Here is a 19148-nt window from a genome sequence, read left to right as displayed (position 1 = left end):
TGTTCTATAAGATTCAGATAGTTCAACAATTTTTTGTTGTTATTCCACTTGGTTCCATAACATCTTTAGCTCATACACAAAATATGTGTATTAGCATATACAAACATACTTTATTAACTCCTTACATACTCCAAGTTTACAATGCAATTCAATCCTTCAGGGATATTAGCACCCATCACGATCTCCTCATTTTTTGATGGGGCCATGGTTCAGTATAAAACCATGTAGATGCCAAAAAAAAAAAAAAATCCTCTTTTTCCTCATTCTGTGGTTGCCGTTGGGCCAGCTCCCTGGGTATCTGATGCATTTAAGGCTATTTGAAACCCCATTTTGAGTGGAAATCTTGCATCTCCTCTTAAAAAAGGTTTCAATTTATATGCTCCCCAAATATTCATCCTCCATCTGGTAACTGTTAAGAAAAATTATAAAAGAGTGAGAGACAAGGGGAAAAGGCAGATGTCATAGCCTTTGAATATCAAATGGAGAAGAAGACTCACCCAAGAGTGGTCTAGGGGAATGTACCTTGTTTGCTCACTTGACCATTCATTAAAAGTCAAAGACTTTGTGAAGTTATGTAAGAACTTAAAGAATTTTGTCCTCTAGAGATTCAAATAATTTCTGTTCAGTAGAAAAGATAACCCCAGGGGTTATAGGTTTTTTTTTTCCCTGTAGAAAAGTTTTGTATCTAACCCAGCTATGTCATCCTTTATTAAACTACCTATCCGTATCGAGCTCCTGACATGCTCTTCTATACTCAATATCCTACTGGTTACCACATTCATTAATGAGTTGAATAAAATCTTTGGCTTACATACCTTTTGTATGTGCTCAAGAATCATGATTTCACCTTTTCTGGAAATTATACCTTAGTGCCAGTAGCAAGTAGGTTCCAAATGACCCCTATAAGAAAGCAGATCAGAGAGAACTGTAATACAATAAATAAATAAATAAGAAAAATTACTGAGGTAAGGAAAAAAAATACCTTCAATCTTTGAAGAGAAAAAAAATAAATAAATCAGTCACCATGGGAACCAACACGGTAATGCATCTTCCTCAGCCCTGGTTCTGTTCCCTTTATTAGGAAAAGGAAAGGATTGGGTTCAAAAATCCCTAGGATCCTTTAGCTGATATATACTCTTCATTTCCTTTTTGCTCATTAAAAAAAAAAAAAAACTGATCCCTCATTTTCCTGAAGCATGACTCTTACCTCCTTGCCTATCCCCCTTTTCAAAGGTCACCTGAGTCATGTTTCAGGCTTGAGTGAGCATTTGGTTATTACCAGATTCTTATCACCAGTGTCAGTCAAGTAAGGATAAGCCATGTCCCATCCCCTCAAGGAAGTCTTGGCCTCAGAGAGAGAGAAGGCAAAGGAAACAAGTGAACACAGGTCAATGAAGGACAGAGGGATAGTCTGGAAGGATCTACTAAGATTTGTCTACAAGTAGGAGTACTTCAGTCTATACTGAAAAAAGAGGTGAAGGGGTTCCACCTCGAGAAGAGTTGCACCTCAAGAAATAAAGACAGCAGGTTGAAGTCCAGTTGGATTTTTTAAATAATAAGTTTATTTTTTATTGGTGTTCAATTTACCAACATACAGAATAACACCCAGTGCTCATCCCGTCAAGTGCCCCCCTCAGTGCCCGTCACCCATTCACCCCCACCCCCCGACCTCCTCCCCTTCCACCACCCCTAGTTCGTTTCCCAGAGTTAGGAGTCTTTATGTTCTGTCTCCCTTTCTGATATTTCCCACACATTTCTTCTCCCTTCCCTTATATTCCCTTTCACTATTATTTATATTCCCCAAATGAATGAGAACATATAATGTTTGTCCTTCTCCGATTGACTTACTTCACTCAGCATAATACCCTCCAGTTCCATCCACGTTGAAGCAAATGGTGGGTATTTGTCGTTTCTAATGGCTGAGGAATATTCCATTGTATACATAGACCACAGCTTCTTTATCCATTCATCTTTCGATGGACACCGAGGCTCCTTCCACAGTTTGGCTATTGTGGACATTGCTGCTAGAAACATCGGGGTGCAGGTGTCCCCACGTTTCATTACATCTGAATCTTTGGGGTAAATCCCCAGCAGTGCAATTGCTGGGTCGTAGGGCAGGTCTATTTTTAACTCTTTGAGGAACCTCCACACAGTTTTCCAGAGTGGCTGCACCAGTTCACATTCCCACCAACAGGGCAAGAGGGTTCCCCTTTCTCCGCATCCTCTCCAACATTTGTGGTTTCCTGCCTTGTTAATTTTCCCCATTCTCACTGGTGTGAGGTGGTATCTCATTGTGGTTTTGATTTGTATTTCCCTGATGGCAAGTGATGCGGACCATTTTCTCATGTGCATGTTGGCCATGTCTATGTCTTCCTCTGTGAGATTTCTCTTCATGTCTTTTGCCCGTTTCATGATTGGATTGTTTGTTTCTTTGGTGTTGAGTTTAATAAGTTCTTTATAGATCTTGGAAACTAGCCCTTTATCTGATAGGTCATTTGCAAATATCTTCTCCCATTCTGTAGGTTGTCTTTTAGTTTTGTTGACTGTATCCTTTGCTGTGCAAAAGCTTCTTATCTCGATGAAGTCCCAATAGTTCATTTTTGCTTTTGTTTCTTTTGCCTTCGTGGATGTATCTTGCAAGAAGTTACTGTGGCTGAGTTCAAAAAGGGTGTTGCCTGTGTTCTTCTCTAGGATTTTGATGGACTCTTGTCTCACATTTAGATCTTTCATCCATTTTGAGTTTATCTTTGTGTATGGTGAAAGAGAGTGGTCTAGTTTCATTCTTCTGCATGTGGATGTCCAATTTTCCCAGCACCATTTATTGAAGAGACTGTCTTTCTTCCAATGGATAGTCTTTCCTCCTTTAAAGAATATTAGTTGACCATAAAGTTCAGGGTCCACTTCTGGGTTCTCCATTCTGTTCCATTGATCTATGTGTCTGTTTTTGTGCCAGTACCGCACTGTCTTGATGACCACAGCTTTGTAGTACAACCTGAAATCTGGCATTGTGATGCCCCCGGCTATGGTTTTATTTTTTTAAATTCCCTTCGCTATTCGGGGTCTTTTCTGATTCCCCACAAATCTTAAAATAATTTGTTCTAACTCTCTGAAGAAAGTCCATGGTATTTTGATAGGGATTGCATTAAACGTGTAAATTGCCCTGGGTCACATTGACATTTTCACAATATTAATTCTGCCAATCCATGAGCATGGAATATTTTTCCATCTCTTTGTGTCTTCCTCAATTTCTTTCAGAAGTGTTCTATAGTTTTTAGGGTATAGATCCTTTACCTCTTTGGTTAGGTTTATTTCTAGGTATCTTATGCTTTTGGGTGCAATTGTAAATGGGATTGACTCCTTGATTTCTCTTTCTTCAGTCTCATTGTTAGTGTATAGAAATGCCACTGATTTCTGGGCATTGATTTTGTATCCTGCCATGCTACCAAATTGCTGTATGAGTTCTAGCAATCTTGGGGTGGAGGCTTTTGGGTTTTCTCTGTAGAATATTATGTCATCGGCGAAGAGGGAGAGTTTGACTTCTTCTTTGCCAATTTGAATGCCTTTAATGTCTTTTTGTTGTCTGATTGCTGAGGCTAGGACCTCCAGTACTATGTTGAATAGTAGTGGTGAGAGTGGACATCCCTGTCTTGTTCCTGATCTTAGGGGAAAGGCTCCCAGTGCTTCCCCATTGCGAATGATATTTGCTGTGGGCTTTTCGTAGATGGCTTTTAAGATGTCGAGGAAAGTTCCCTCTATCCCTACACTCTGAAGAGTTTTGATCAGGAATGGATGCTGTATTTTGTCAAATGCTTTCTCTGCATCTAATGAGAGGATCATATGGTTCTTGGTTTTTTCTCTTGCTGATATAATGAATCACATTGATTGTTTTATGGGTGTTGAACCAGCCTTGTGTCCCGGGGATAAATCCTACTTGGTCATGGTGAATAATTTTCTTAATGTTGTTGGATCCTATTGGCTAGTATCTTGTTGAGAATTTTTGCATCCATGTTCATCAGGGATATTGGTCTGTAATTCTCCTTTTTGGTGGGGTCTTTGTCTGGTTTTGGAATTAAGGTGATGCTGGCCTCATAGAACGGATTTGGAAGTACTCCATCCCTTTATATCTTTCCAAACAGCTTTAGTAGAATAGGTATGGTTTCTTCTTTAAACATTTGATAGAATTCCCCTGGGAAGCCATCTGGCCCTGGACTCTTGTGTCTTGGGAGGTTTTTGATGACTGCTTCAATTTCCTCCCTGGTTATTGGCCTGTTCAGGTTTTCTATTTCTTCCTGTTCCAGTTTTGGTAGTTTGTGGCTTTCCAGGAATGCATCCATTTCTTCTAGATTGCCTAATTTATTGGCGTATAGCTGTTCATAATATGCTTTTAAAATCGTTTGTATTTCCTTGGTGTTGGTAGTGATCTCTCCTTTCTCATTCATGATTTTATTAATTTGAGTCTTCTCTCTCTTCTTTTTAATAAGGCTGGCTAATGGTTTATCTATCTTATTAATTCTTTCAAAGAACCAACTCTTGGTTCTGTTGATCTGTTCCACAGTTCTTCTGGTCTCGATTTTGTTGAGTTCTGCTCGAATCTTAATTAACTCCCTTCTTCTCCTGGGTGTAGGATCTATTTGCTGTTTCTTCTCTAGCTCCTTTAGGTGTAAGGTTAGTTTTGTATTTGAGTTCTTTCCAGTTTTTGAATGGATGCTTGTATTGCGATGTATTTCCCCCTTAGGACTGCTTTTGCTGCATCCCAAAGATTTTGAACGGTTGTGTCTTCATTCTCATTAGTTTCCATGAATCTTTTTAATTCTTCCTTAATTTCCTGGTTGACCTTTCATCTTTTAGCAGGATGGTCCTTAACCTCCACGTGTTTGAGGTCCTTCCAAACTTCTTGTTGTGATTTAGTTCTAATTTCAAGGCATTATGGTCTGAGACTATGCAGGGGACGATCCCAATCTTTTGGTATCGGTTCAGACCCGATTTGTGACCCAGTATGTGGTCTATTCTGGAGAAAGCTCCATGTGCACTTGAGAAGAATGTGTATTCAGTTGAGTTTGGATGTAAAGTTCTGTAGATATCTGTGAAATCCATCTGGTCCAGTGTATCATTTAAAGCTCTCATTTCTTTGGAGATGTTGTGCTTAGAAGACCTATCGAGTATAGAAAGAGCTAGATTGAAGTCACCAAGTATAAGTGTGTTATTATCTAAGTATTTCTTCACTTTGGTTATTAATTGGTTTAAATATTTGGCAGCTCCCACATTCGGGGCATATATATTGAGGATTGTTAAGTCCTCTTGTTGGATAGATCCTTTAAGTATGATATAGTGTCCCTCTTCATCTCTCACTACAGTCTTCGGGGTAAATTTTAGTTTATCTGATATAAGGATGGCTACCCCTGCTTTCTTTTCAGGACCATTTGAATGGCAAATGGTTCTCCAACCTTTTATTTTCAGGCTGTAGGTGTCCTTCTGTCTAAAATGAGTCTGTTGTAGACAGCAAATAGATGGGTCCTGCTTTTTTATCCAGTCAGACACCCTGCGCCTTTTGATGGGGTCATTAAGCCCGTTCACGTTCAGAGTTACTATTGAAAGATATGAGTTTAGTGTCATCATGATATCTATTCAGTCCTTGTTTTTGTGGATTGTTCCACTGAACTTCTTCTTAAAGGGGAATTTTAAGAGTCCCCCTCAAAATTTCTTGCAGAGCTGGTTTGGAGGTCACATATTCTTTTAGTTCCTGCCTGTCTTGGAAGCTCTTTATCTCTCCTTCTATTCTGAATGAGAGCCTTGCTGGATAAAGTATTCTTGGTTGCATGTTCTTCTCATTTAGGACCCTGAATATATCCTGCCAGCCCTTTCTGGCCTGCCAGGTCTCTGTGGAGAGGTCTGCTGTTACCCTAATACTCCTCCCCATAAAAGTCAGGGATTTCTTGTCTCTTGCTGCTTTAAGGATCTGCTCTTTATCTTTGGAATTTGCAAGCTTAACTATTAGATGTCGAGGTGTTGAACGGTTTTTATTGATTTTAGGGAGGGATCTCTCTATTTCCTGGATCTGAATGCCTATTTCCCTTCCCAGATTAGGAAAGTTTTCAGCTAGGATTTGTTCAAATACATATTCTGGCCCTCTGGCCCTTTCGGCGCCCTCGGGAACCCCAATTAAACGTAGGTTTTTCTTCCTCAGGCTGTCGTTTATTTCCCTTAATCTATCCTCATGGTATTTTAATTGTTTGTCTCTTTTTTCCTCAGTTTCCCTCTTTACCATCAACTTGTCTTCTATGTCACTCACTAGTACTTCCACCTCGTTAACCCTCGTTGTTAGGACTTCTAGTTTGGATTGCATCTCATTCGATTTATTTTTAATTTCTGCCTGATTAGATCTAAATTCTGCAGTCATGAAGTCTCTTGAGTCCTTTATGCTTTTTACTAGAGCCACCAGTAGCTGTATAATAGTGTTTCTGAACTGGCTTTCTGACATTGAATTGTAATCCAGATTTTGTAACTCTGTGGGAGAGAGGACTGTTTCTGATTCTTTCTTTTGAGGTGAGGTTTTCCTTCTAGTCATTTTGCTCAGTGCAGAGTGGCCAAAAACAAGTTGTATTGGGAAAAGGAGAAAAAGAGAGGAGAGAAAGAAAGGAAGAAAAAAGAAAAAAGGAAGAAAAAGAAAGAAAAAGAGAAAGAAAAAGAAAGGAAATAAAAGGGTGGGGGAAGCAAACAAATCAAAAAGCAAAAAAAAAAAAAAAAAAAAAAAAAACCACGGGGGAGTATCTTCTGATTCTGTGTTCTTTAAGTCCCTTGACTTCCCCTGGAACTTGTCCGTCCTGCTGGTCTTCTGGGGGAGGGGCCTGTTGTGCTGATTTTCAGGTGTTAGCACTTGGGGGAGCTGCTCTGCCCCCTGCCTGGTGCAGGGCTCAGTGGGGGTTGTTTACCCCGTGAGGCCGCAGGAGGAACAACTCCAGTGGTTGCTGCAGCTCTGGAAACCTGGATTCAGCCCCCGCAGTAACTCCGGAGCTCTCCGTCTGCAGGGCCTGGAGGCTCCGGGGCGGGGCCGCTGATCTGCTCAGCTCGGGGCAGGAGCGTCCTTGCTGTCCTGGGCCCTCCCGGCCTCTGCCTGTCCCGGGGGGAGGCGGGATCCTGGGCTGTGTCCTGGCGCCCTGCGCTCCGGAGCCTGCGCTGTTGGATTCGCGCTCCCGGGCCGCAGCCCCCTCCGCGGAGCCGCCCCCGAGCCCCCCGAGCTGCTCCCGCCCCGCAGCCCCCTCCGCGGAGCCCCCGCCCGAGCCCCTCCGAGCTGCTCCGGGTCCCACCGTGCGCGCTGCAGCCCTTAGGGAGCTCGGTGCACTCTCCCGGGGCGCAGGTGTCTGTTAGTGTCCCCGGGAACCCAAGGGCACCCCCGCCCTCCTGGGTCCTGCTCCACCTCCCTGCGGGCCCCTTTCCGCCCGGGAAGGTTGGTGTAGCTCCTGCTTCTCCGGGACGGGGCTCTCCTGTCCTGGGGACACTCGCCCCGGCCTCAGCCCGGCTCCTCGCGGGGGCCCCCCCCTTGGAGGCCTTTTGTTTCTTTATTTCTTTTTTCCCCCGTCTTCCTACCTTGATAGAAGCGCGAACTCTTCTCACTGTAGCGTTCCAGCTGGTCTTTCTTTAAATCTCAGGCCGAATTCGTAGATTTTCAGGATGATTTGAAGGTTATCTAGGTAATTTGGTGGGGACAGGTGATTTGGGGACCCTACTCTTTGCCCCTCCCCTCTCTCCAGTTGGATTTTTAATTATTTTTCTAAGAAATGAGTAGAGAACCTATGGATGAGATACCCTTCCTTTAAAAATTAGGTTAGACTCTGGGAAATGAACAAGGGATGGTGGAAAGGGAGGTGGGCAGGGGGTGGGGGTGACTGGGTGATGGGCACTGAGGGGGGCGCTTGATGGGATGAGCACTGGGTGTTATGCTGTATGTTGGTAAATTGAACTCCAATAAAAATTTTTTTAAAATAAATAAATAAAAATTAGGTTAGAGCTCTTAAACCTTATAACATGTGTTCATTTAGCAAACATTTTCTGAGAGGATCAAATTTGTGTTAATGTCTTTTTAAATTTATTTTTGGTAGGAATCTCTATACCTAACTGGCACTTGAACCCATGACCCCAAGATCAAGAATCACACGCTTTTCTGACTGAGCCAGCCAGGTGCCCACAACTTGTGATATTTTTAACTTTTTCAATTAGTGAAGAGCAATAACACATTCTCAAATGAAGTAGCCTTTAAAAAAAAAAAAGGATTTTATTTATTTATTTGTGAGAGACACACAGAGAGAGGCAGAGACATAGGCAGAGGGAGAAGCAGGCTCCCTGTGGGGAGCCTGATGCGGGATTCGATTCTAGGACCCTGGGACCAGGATCTGAGCCAAAGGCAGACGCTCAACCACTGAGCCACCCAGGAGCCCCCCTGAATGGAGTTGTCTTCTGTGCTAACCTTTGGCCTTCTCTACAGTCGTGGGGGGTAGGGATTGGAAACAAAGCCTCAGGGGACCTACCAGTGGGACAGCAGCTTTGGAAAGGAGACAAAAGCCAAGTGTGTGACATAAAGGGAACAGAAAGCTTGGGAATCCAGTCCGGGGCAAGAAATGTCCCCTTGGGACACAAGTAACTAGAGCCCACATATTAATGGTATATCACTGAGCTGGCCCCTCTGCCATACACACCGCTCCAGTTGCCCATGAGTGACTTCCTCTTCCTACTGCCTTGAATTTCATTTTAACAAAACCATCTGCTCATTTGTTCTGATGTAAACGTACACAAGCTAGGGAATAAAGAAAACCACCAAATAGAAATCTCCCCTGCCACCTCACAGAAGTAACACTGTGTTGAGTGATAGAGGCCCTCTTGATAGAGGACCTCCTTCTGTGTGTATTTTTCTTTTTACACACCTGTATTAGTTTGCCATAACAAAGTATCAGAAACTGGATGGCTTTGACAACAGAAATGTATTTCTTCATAGTTCTAGATGCTAGAAAACAAAAATCAAGGTGCCAACAGAGTTGGTTGTTTTTGAAGTGCTGTGAGGGAGACTCTGTTCCAGAACCCTCCACTTGGCTTGTAGATGGCTGTCTTCTCCCCTTGTCTCTTCACATTGTCTTCCTTCTATGTGTATCTGTGTTCGGATCTCCCCTTTTTATAAAAACACCAGTCATATTGGATTAGGGTCCACCCTCATTATTTCATTTAAACTCAATTACCTCGGGAATGTGAACTGGTGCAGCCACTCTGGAAAACTGTGTGGAGGTTCCTCAAAGAGTTAAAAATAGACCTGCCCTACGACCCAGCAATTGCACTGCTGGGGATTTACCCCAAAGATACAGATGCAGTGAAACGGCAGGACACCTGCACCCCGATGTTTCTAGCAGCAATGTCCACAATAGCCAAACTGTGGAAGGAGCCTCGGTGTCTGTCAAAAGATGAATGGATAAAGAAGCTGTGGTCTATGTATACAATGGAATATTCCTCAGCCATTAGAAATGACAAATACCCACCATTTGCTTCAATGTGGATGGAACTGAAGGTATTATGCTGAGTGAAGTAAGTCAATCGGAGAAGGACAAACATTGTATGTTCTCATTCATTTGGGGAATATAAATAATAGTGAAAGGGAATATAAGGGAAGGGAGAAGAAATGTGTGGGAAATATCAGAGAGGGTGACAGAACATGAGAGACTCCTAACTGGGAAACAAACAAGGGGTAATGAAAGGGGAGATGGGCAGGGGGATGAGGTGACTGGGTGACTGAGGTGGGCACTGGACGGGATGAGCACTGGGTGTTATGCTATATGTTGGCAAATCAAACTCCAATAAAAAAATATACAAAAATAAATAAAGTAAACTCAATTACCTCTGTAAATACCCCATGCCCAAATAAGGTCACATTCTGAGGTACTGGGGGTTGGGATGTCAACATATCTTTTTTGGAAGACACAATTTAATCCATAACAATACCTGACATATTGACTGAGCAGGTTATTCTCTGTTTGCATCTCATTTCCCACCTTCTCGGTCTTGCTCTATGTCCAGAGGCTGACCTGCATGGATGGCATCAATGGCTGCTCTTCCTCTGGTTTCCAGTTGGGTTGAGCCAATAGAAGGCATTGACTGAAGAACAGAGGGCAGAAGGAGGACAAGAGTTGGTATTTATTTACTCAATTTCTCCCCTTTTTGTCATATCTATGGATAGTAAGGGTTTCCTACTTGTCCTAGTGCCTAGAAACCTCATCTCTTTTTGATCTTCTTAACCCTATTCCCCCTCCCTGCCTCACTCCCTGCCCCACAAGTAGTCTGTTTATTAAACACTTCCCAGTTAAAACCTTTGGGGTGGCACAAATTTCCTGTGTGAGATCTAATACTTAGACATTCAACACATTTTATATCACTGGCATACTATTTATTAAGAAAAAATGCCTAAAAGTTTGGAAATAAGGCAAAGGAGGGGAGGCACGTCATCTCAGTGTTGTACTGGGAGAATTGTGTAATAGAATTATTTAATTCTCTAAGAAAATGTCTCTGTGCTTGGCTTCACTTTTTACTATTTGATTAAAGCCCAGACACTGTGAAGTTGTAGTCAACTTGTAGATTATTTCTGTCTGGTACAAAAGATAACCTGAAGGTTATGGTTTTATGGCCTTATGAGTTATTTAAGCAGATTTGTACCTTATGTAGTGCTTATTCTAATGTTCTTTATTCATGCCTGTGGATACCCAGTTCACTAATTGCTCTTTGAACCAGCTTTACAATCTCGCCAATGCCCTCACTAATGAATCAAATGAATCTTTGTTACATGTTCCGTCTATATTTATGAGTTTAAATTTTAAGTGTTCGAATATTATGCTTTGACATACTTCACAGTTTTGCATTGATTTTTTGCACCTTACATGTCATCAACTAATTTCACTCTACTCCGTAGGTGTTGAAGATTTAGGTTACTTGTAGTCTTTAGCTATTACAAATAAGCATTGCTGACGATATTCACTCTTTTTGAGAGAAAGAGAGAGAGAGAGAGAACTATAGGGGGAAGAGGCAGAAGAGAAGGAGAGAATCTTAAGCAGGCTCCACACCCATTGCAGAGCCTGATGTGGGGCTCGATCTCATAACCCTGAGATCATGTCTGGAGCCCAACCAAGAGTCAGGTGCTTAACTGACTTAGCCACCCAGGCACTTCTGATGATATTCACTTCCGACTGTAATTCACATGTAGGCAAATGTTTGTGGGAAGGGGAATGGTATAAAGTTTGTATTTGGGCAGCCCAGGTGGCTCAGCGGTTTAGCTCCGCCTTCAGCCCAGGGCCTGATCCTGGAGAACTCGGATTGAGTCCCACGTCGGGCATCCTGCGTGGAGCCTGCTTCTTCCTCTGCCTGTGTCTCTGCCTCTCTCTCTCTCTCTCTCTCTGTGTGTGTGTGTCTCTCTTATGAATAAATAAATAAAATCTTTAAAAAAAAGTTTGTGTTTGGCCTTCATCCTGCATATTCAAGATAATCCTGCTCTCCCTTCCTTTCCTGTCCTACCTTCATCCCATCTTACCCCATTACAGGCACCAGGGTGTCCTTCTGGGACTTACAGTCAGTTTGGGGCATGACCTGAGCGCACTCCTTGCTAACAATAGCACCTGACATGCATTGAGTCCTTACTTTATACAAACACTGTACTAAGTGTCTGATCTGCACTATCAAGGTCCTCATGAGTATCAGTCAGCGAGGCCCTATTATTAATCCCCTTTTCTCTGTGTGAGGAGGCTAAGTTGGGGTTTATTTATTTTTTATTTTTTAAAGATGTATTTATTTATTTGACAGAGAGAGAGCATACAAGCAATGGGGGGGGGGGGCGCAGCAGTAGAGGGAGAGGGAGAAGCAGGCTCCCGGCTGAACAGGAAACCTGTGGGACTCTATCCCAGGACCCTAAGATCATGACCTGAGCCAAAGGCAGACACTTAACTGCCTGAGCCACACAGGAGAGCCCCTAAGTTGGGATTTAAACCCAGCTCTGACCATAAAGTCCATGCTCTTAAGCACTAAGGTGGGAATTGACTGCATAGATATTAGATATCTGGGCGGATGAATAAATGAATGGTCAAAGCCCTCCTGAAAGGGCCAGAGTAGCTGAGTCTCACCAGCTGGGTACAATGCTGGTTGGGGCTGACTTGTCAGCCTTCTTCCTTGTCCCTTCTAGGTTAGGGGTTGCTAAGCTTTTCTACAGGGCTAGACAGTAACTATTTTAGGCTTTGCAGGTCAAAGAGAGTGTCTTTCACATATTTTTTTTTAAACCCTTCAAAAATGTGAAAACCATTCTCTCCTGGGCCATACAAAAACAGGCTATTAGCCAGATTTTGCCCACAGGTTTTAGTTTATAGACCCCTGTTCCAGGTCACTGATTCTCCCTGTAGATTTGTCTAATCTGTTACATCCAACCCCTGCATTCTTAATTTTGGTTATTGTATTTTCTTTTTTTAGCTCTATTGAATTTTTTAGTGTAGTTTAGAATTTTTATTTCATTTGTTTCAATATTTGCAGTTCTCTGCCAAATTCTTAATTTTGTTCCTTATCTCCTTGGGCATAAGGAGGATCATTCTTTTCTTTTCTTTTTAAAAGATTTATTTATTTATTTGAGAGAGAGAGAGCTAGAAGGAGAGAGAGAGAGAGAACACGCATGCCCACACACTGGGGGAAGGAGCAGATTGAGAGGGAGAGAGACTCTCAAGCAGACTTAGTGCTGAGCACAGAGACCAGGACTCTGACTTCACAACCTGAGCTGAAACCAAGAGTCAGATGCTTAACCAACTAAGCCACCCAGGTACCCCAGAATGAACTATTATTTTAAAGCCTGTGTCTCATAATTTTAGTATCTATAGCCTGTGTGAGTCTGTTTCTATTTTCTGTAATTTCTGCTGGCTTTAATTTATGGCATCTTTTCTTCTTATGTGTCTCATTATTTCTTGTCAAATCCTGGATATTGTATTTGCAAAGCTGTTTGCAGAAACAATTTGATGTATAGCTGTTCTCCTCCAAAGAAGATATATGTTTACTTCAGGAAGGAATCTGGGCATGCCAGGCGTTTGGGATGCCCAGAAGCACTAGCACACCAGAATTTACTTATTCTGTGTTTGGTGATTAAGGTGATTCCAGGCTACAGCTGTTGGGAGAATGTGCTTCTGGTTGTAGGATGCAGCCCGTTGGGGTAAACACCCGTCTTCCCGTATATCGTTGACAGGTTCCTCAGTTTGGCAAGGCTGTGAAAAGTTCTGTTCAGCTTTTCAGCTTTCCTATTAGAATTAGTATAAGTGCCCAGGGGAAAAACAGCTCCCTGGGTCTCTTCCTTCTCCTAGATCTTGGGAAGGTAGATCAAGGGACCTCCCTTGAGCCTTCACACAGACTTTTTTATTTCACCCACCTTCTCTAGTTGTCCCAAAGTCATGCGTGCACGCCAAATTCCCTAGTCCACCATTTCAGAATCCAGAGATAAAATCTCTATGCATATGAATTTGGTCTTGTTATGGAAAGAGAAACTTGAGAAGAGGCTTATACTATCCTTCAAAAATTCCAAAGAAGATGGATCAAGCAAACAAACAAGCAAAAACATACTAACACATACCTACTAATTTGTTCTAAATTTCCTCTGCAGCATATTTTTATATATAATGGTGAAATCCTTGATCATCAAAATCATTTCTAGGTAATTATTAATTATCTGTGATACTCTAAAATCAACAAAAATTAACTGTATATTTTGAGATTATGAATAAAGCCTAGGTTTATCAGCGAACAGGTTTCTGTATGGACATGAAATTTCCTTTCTCCATGGTAAACATCCAGAGGTGAGATGGCTCAGTCTCATAGGAAGGGTATGTTAAATCTTACAAGGAGCATACTGAGCCATTTTCCAGAGTAACTATATTATTCTGAATTGCGACCAGCAAATTGTGAGACTTCCAGTTGCTCCTCATCCTTACCAGCACTTGGCATTGTCATTATTATTAAAAATGTTATCCATTAGGGGCACCTGGGTGGCTCAGACCATGGAGCATTAAGCTCTTGATCTCAGCTAAGGTCTTGGTCTCAGGGTTGTTGAGTCGAATCCTCATTGGGATCTATGCTGGGCATGGAGCCTACTTAAAATAAAATGTTATCCATTATAATAGGGATGTAGTGGTATTTTGCTGTGGTTTTTTTTTTCAAGATTTTTTTTAAAAATTTACTTATTTGACAGAAAGAGAGAGAGGAAGCAGAAGCAGGGGGAGAGGGAAAAGCAGGCTGAAATTAGTATAGCCACTCCAGATCTCTTAGGATTACTATTTGTATGGTATATATTTTTTCCGTCCTTTTACTTTCAAAGTATTTGTGGGTTTTTTTTTAAGATTTTATTTATTTATTTGACAGAGAGAGAGAGCAAGAGAGCACAAGTAGGCAGAGCAGCAGGCACAGGGAGAGGGAGAAGCAGGCCTCCTGCCGAGAAGGGAGCCCGATGTGGGGATTGATCCCAGGACCCTGGGATCATAACTCAAGTCAAAGGTAGATGCTTAACCACTGAGCCATCCAGGTGCTCCTATTTGGTTTTGAGACTATTGTGTGTCTCTCATAGACACCATAGAGTCAGATCATGTTTTCTTATCCACTCTGCCAATCTCTGCCTTTTGATTTAGGGTGTTTCCAGGGAACTGCAGCAAAAAAAAAAAAACAGATAAAGGCAATTATTGGGATGAGCCTTGGGGGAGCTCCAAACCTCTTCTGCCCCCTGTGGCCATTAGGTTGCTAGTTTTCACAGCTACTTTTGTTGTGAGATTCCTGGATTTCAAGGCTTCCAAGGAGACTGGAAGAGGAAGATGTTATGAGGCAAGTACCACAAAGCTCCCATTCTTGCTGAGATTCCACTCTTTTTCTTGAATAAACATTCTGTGAATTGTTGCAAGCCTTCACTTAGTTTCCAGAGTTCTGAAAAAGTTGATTTTGACAATTTTTGTTAGCATTCTCATTGTTCTTATTGGGGAGAATTTTTGCGGATATTTTTGTGCCACCATTCCCACGGACGTCACTCCTCTGAATCTGCTTTCATATCTAACAATCTATGAAGGAAAATCTATTAAGTGTTTATTTTTTACAGGATTAGAAAGTGCATATCTATATATTTTCTGGTACTTGAAAAATAAAACTGAAAACACCTTAATGAGCACGCATATTTAGAAGATACAAAGAAATAAGGAACAGAGAATAAATTTTATATAATTTGGAAAGATAAGGAGTAATTTGCAACAGAGAAGCAAAGCAACTCAGATTTTAATTTTAATTCCACAGTTTACAGAATTCAACAAATTAATGAACCCAAACTCAAAACTCCCTGAACATTTTCCTCTAGCACCTGGATCTTGCTAGTATACTATATTAATTTTCTATTGCTGCCATAATAATAACCATAAGCCTCATGGTTAAAAACAACACTATTTCTTTGCTCACCATTCTGTGTGTTAGAGCTCTAGGCAGACTCAGTACTTTCTCGTTCTGGGCCTCTTAAGACTGAAATGAAGGTGTTGGCCAGGCTATATTTGTCTTTGGAAGCCCTGAAGAATATTTCTCTTTCAAGCCCATTGAAATTATTGCTGGAATTCAGTTCTTTGCAGTTGTCGAACTGCTGGCTGTCATCAGGGGCTGATTTCTGCTTCTAGAGACTACCTGCATTCCTTGGCTTATGCCCCCTTTTGCCCGTCTTTAGAGCTAGCGACAGTGAGTTGACTTCTTCTCGTGCCTTGAGTCTGATGTCCTCTTTTGTTGCCAACCAGAAAAAAAAAGTCTGTTTAAAGAGACTCACATGGTTAGAATTGGGACCACTGGGATAATCTCCCTATTTTAGGGTCAGTTGTGCTATGTAACATAATGTAAATCGGGGGGAAGGCTGTTTTTATGGTACCCACAGGACCTGGATTAGGGCATACAATCTTGAGGGAGTCATCCTTAAAATTCTGCCTATGTGAAAGCCAGTTTGCAAAATGATCGGCCTGACTGCAAGTTTGAAGGCAAGGTAGAGTCCTGCACAAAGAAAACTTTTCCCTAAATTTTGACTTTGGAAAGTTGCAAACATACAAAAAATTTGAAAGAATAGCGTAATGTACACACACATATATAACCAATAAGATTCAAGAGCTGTTAAAATTTTGCCATGTTTGCTTTCTGTATCTGCTTTCAAGTATGATGCTATGATAGTCCTTAATATTTGAACATGCATCTCCCAAGAATAAGGACATTTTCTTATATCACCACAGTGCCATTATCACACCTAAGAAAATTAACGATAATTTTCTTATAACTGCTATGTAGTTCATAATCAAAATTCCCCAATTGTCCAAATATATTTTATGTGACTGTTTTTTTTGAAAAGTGATTTAAAGTTGATGAAATGTATTTGTCATATCTCCTTTGTGTCTCAACATTTATTTATTTATTTATTTTTAAAGATTTTATTTATTTATTCATGAGAGAGGCAGAGACACAGGCAGAGAGAGAAGCAGGCTCCATGCAGGGAGCCCGACATGGGACTCGATCCCGGGACTCCAGGACCACGCCCTGGGCCGAAGGCAGATGCTTAATCAATGAGCCATCCAGTGATCCCCTCGACATCTTTTTAATTTGCACTCATAGACTTTGAAGAGACAAGATCAATTTGTCATCTTGTCGAATGTCCCACATCATCCTGAATTTGACTGTTTCCTTGCGGTATCACTTAACTTGTTCTCCTGGCCCCTATATTCCACGTGAAAGGTTGAAAGGCAACACTATTTCATAGGTTATGCTGTTTCCTTCATATTGTATCAGACTAGGTGTATGTAATGTCAGACTTCCCCAGCCTTAGTGCTGTTGAATTTGATTCCTGAGTTAGTGACAACCACCAGATTTCTCCACTGCAAAGGTATGCATTCCCCTTTATAGCAGGTGAATTATTTGTGAGGTGACAATTTGGCACCACGCAACTCTTCTGTTCACCAACAACCTGACAGCTGACCATTTTGCCACACATTCATAATCCCTTCTTGAATCAGTTGTGCCACTAGGATTTACACATTGGTGATTCTTTACTTCTATCATCCTTCTACACTTATCAATTGTAATTTTTCTGTAAAGAAGAGGCTTCTCTCTTCAATTAGAGTAGAGGAAAAACTTATTTTTTCTAATTACAAATCACCAGAGAAAAAGTTGATATAGAAATCATCTGCAATGCTGGCAAAGGAGTGGTTTTTCTTTCTCTTCCTTTTCTTTTTAATTATCAATATAAACTTAAGTATTTTATTCATTTTGGGGCACCTGGGTGGCTCAGTCAGTTATTTCAGCTTAGGTCATGATCTCAGGGTTGTAAGAGTGAGCCCTGCATCAGGCTCCATGCCCATCTTAGGATTCTCTCTCCTCTCTCTGCTCGTCCCTTCCTTCTTCCTCTCTAAAAAAGAATAATAAAAAACGAATTTTATTTGTCTTGTGTATAATTATGTTTGTTATCATCATTATCATTATTTGATACTCAAATTGCTCAAATTGGACAGTGGGAACCCTTCAATGTAATGCCAAGATTCTTTTGAAATGACTCCATTAATCTTGGAGATTTCTTTGGTTTTGTTTTGCTTTCTGAAACAAGATAATTCAGGCTCATCTTGAACTTTTCCTGCAGAGATCTGGAATCAGCTCTCTCTGAAAACCCTTGATTGCTTTTAAGGGAATGCAATTCAAAAGCCAACATAAGTGCTAAATGTTCTCATTGCTATTGGGGGAAGGGGCGTGGATTCTATACCAAGGGTCAGAAAACACAACAAACTCTGGCCCTTAAGCTACTGCTTGCTTTTGTAAATAAATTTTTTTTTTTTGTAAATAAATTTTTATTGGAATACCATCATGCTCGTTTGTTTACATATTGTCTGTGGCTGCTTTCACACAATAACAGCTGAGTCAAACAGTTGCAGCAAGATGAAGTGGCCTGCAAAGTCTAAATTGTCTACTATCCAGCCATTTCAGCCATACAAGAAAAATTTGCCAATTCTGGTGTAAACATCTAGGAATTATATATTATAATAACATTCCATGTTTCTGTTTTTCATTCAAATTGGAACTCAAGTGTTTTTCTTGACTTCTTTGATTTTATTTTTGTATCTCTATTTTCTTAACTGAAAGTCTTGTTTTTTTCATAACATGGACATAGTTACATGTTTTACTTTACTCTATAATACATAAAAATAGCTCCAAAATTGCAATGTCAATATTACTTCTAAAAATAAAACGACTGAGGAGAGCTTAAGGTTTCTTTGTAGTGTTTTATGCCTTTATAATATATTCCACCAAGAATGTACACAGTACTGTGCACAGGCCACTTAAAATAAGGCTTTTCCCTGTGGGTTCGTTTGTTTCACTCTATTTTTAATTTTGGAGTTTGCCTTAACATTCCTTTTTATATTGATATTATCTGAAAATATGGGGTGCCTGAGTGGCTCAGTGGGTTAAGCCTCTGACTCTTGGTTTCAGCTCAGGTCATGATCTCAGGGTGGTGAAACTGATCCCTGCATTGGTTTCCTGCTCAGCACACAGTCGGCTTGTCCCTCCCTTACTGCCCCCACCCCCAGCACTTGAGTGCATGTGCTGTCTATCTCTCAAATAAAGTCTTAAAAAAATTATGAAGACATGTAAAACACAATCCTAATGGAGGATGTTAACAGGCATATTAGAAACTAATAAATTAAGGCTATAAAATCCAAGGAAGAATATAGAATTGGCAATACCATTAGCAATTTTGAGAAAACTCCCCAATTCATGTTATAAAGTCAATATAATCTTGGTACCAATAATGAAGAAAAAACATAGGAAAAGTATAGGCTGATCACTCTTACAAAGGCTGCTACCCAAACCCCTAACTACAAAAGGAAAATTAGCAGACCAAATCTACTAGTATGTGTGCATGTGAGATAGGTACTTGATGGAGAGATCGATGGATAGACAGATGGGCACACCGAAGGCAGGTTTAACCTGGAAGTTGAGACAGTAGACTGGGAAGCCAGAATGCCTAAGTTTGAATCTCAGCTTCACATATTGCTATCTATATAAACCTGGGCAAGTCATTTAATGTTTCCGTGCCTTAGTTTATCTGTGAAATGAGGTTA

The 19148-nt window shown here is 41.0% G+C and overlaps 1 long non-coding RNA gene across 1 annotated transcript; it reads right to left on the bottom strand.

Moving 5' to 3' along the window:
* Nucleotides 1-812: 812 nt before the first annotated feature.
* LOC140628597 (uncharacterized) lies at nucleotides 813-15809 on the bottom strand. The gene is made up of 3 exons (XR_012026664.1): nucleotides 15475-15809; nucleotides 9979-10131; nucleotides 813-900 (listed from the first exon to the last, which is right to left on the bottom strand). It is a non-coding gene; the product is annotated as an uncharacterized lncRNA (long non-coding RNA).
* Between the last annotated feature and the right edge of the window lie 3339 nt (nucleotides 15810-19148).

The sequence above is a fragment of the Canis lupus genome, chromosome X, assembly GCF_048164855.1.
Source record: "Canis lupus baileyi chromosome X, mCanLup2.hap1, whole genome shotgun sequence".
Taxonomy (NCBI): Eukaryota; Metazoa; Chordata; class Mammalia; order Carnivora; family Canidae; genus Canis; species Canis lupus.
The sequence above is the reverse complement of the archived record's forward strand: the minus strand, read 5'-3'. Positions and strand labels throughout refer to the sequence as shown.